Raw genomic sequence first — 1,085 nt, 5'->3', positions numbered from 1 at the left:
AAATCTCAGTAAGTGGTGTTAGTTTTAAAAATAATCGGTTTTCTATTCACTTCCAGTTAGACACACGGCCAGAAGGAAAGGCCAGGCTGGACAGGGTTTGGAGCAACCTGGTCTGGAGGAATGTGTCCCTGTCCATGGCAGGGAGTGGGATGAGATGAGGAGCTTCTTCCCAGCGACATGGTGTGTTGAAGAACAAGTCTTCCAGCTGCTCCCTTCCTTCTGTGATAAAGAACCCACACTCAGATTCATCGCCTGAATAAAGAGCTGGTCTTCCCCTGTGCCAGGACTGTGCTTTTCATCAGTAACACCCATTAGAGCATCCTCCCGCTTCCCGGAACTGCCGCCGTGGAGATGTGAGCACTACATGTGACACGGAATCATGGAATGGTTTGGGTTGGAAGGGACTTTAAAGCTCATCCAGTCCCACCCCCTGCCACGGGCAGGGACACCTTCTGCTATCCCAGGCTGCTCCAAGCCCCGTCCAACCTGGCCTGGAGTGGAGCAGCCACAGCTTCTCTGGGAATTCCATCCCAGCTCCTCACCACCCTCATGAAGAAGAACTCCTTCCCAACATCCAATCTAACCCTGTCCTCTGGCGGTGGGAAGCCATTCCCCCTTGTCCTGTCCCTCCAGGCCCTTGTCCAGAGTCCCTCTCCAGCTCTCCTGGAGCCCTTTTAGGCTCTTGATGGGGCTCTAAGGTCTCCCCGGAGCCTCCTCCTCTCGAGGGGAACATCCCCAGCTCTCTCAGAGCTCCGGTTCCCCGCAGATCCACGCAGGATCCCTCCCCCTGCGGATCCAGGCAGGACTCCCAGGCTCCCGCCCCGCGCGTGCGCACAGCCCGCCCGGAAGGCGCCTCATAGGCGGAAGCGCGCGTGGCGGCCGAGCCGGGGAGGGAGAGAGGGCGGGAACGGACGGAGCGGGGCGGCTGAGGTGAGGGGCGAGCGGGGCGGCTGAGGTGAGGGAGGTGAGGGGGCTGAGGGCGGCTGACGGCGGCTGACGGCGGCTGACAGTGCTGGGGCGGCTGAGGGAGGCGAGGAGGGCTGAGGGGTGAAGGGACTGCGGGGGCTGAGAAGAGCGGGGGTCTG

At 61.0% G+C, this 1,085-nt stretch overlaps 1 protein-coding gene across 1 annotated transcript in view; it reads left to right on the top strand.

The window, feature by feature from the left end:
* Positions 1–843: 843 nt before the first annotated feature.
* Positions 844–1,085, top strand: part of ALG6 (ALG6 alpha-1,3-glucosyltransferase) — a 20,290-nt gene continuing 20,048 nt past the window's right edge. Inside the window, exon 1 of the mRNA XM_027883127.1 lies at positions 844–937. The gene's annotated coding sequence lies outside the window, so the exon portion shown is untranslated. The remainder of the gene's footprint in view (positions 938–1,085) is intronic.

This window comes from Empidonax traillii, unplaced genomic scaffold (assembly GCF_003031625.1).
Source record: "Empidonax traillii isolate 1590-97213 ecotype Southwest subspecies unplaced genomic scaffold, ASM303162v1 scaffold118:size1038473, whole genome shotgun sequence".
NCBI classification, from domain to species: Eukaryota; Metazoa; Chordata; class Aves; order Passeriformes; family Tyrannidae; genus Empidonax; species Empidonax traillii.
The sequence above is the reverse complement of the archived record's forward strand: the minus strand, read 5'-3'. Positions and strand labels throughout refer to the sequence as shown.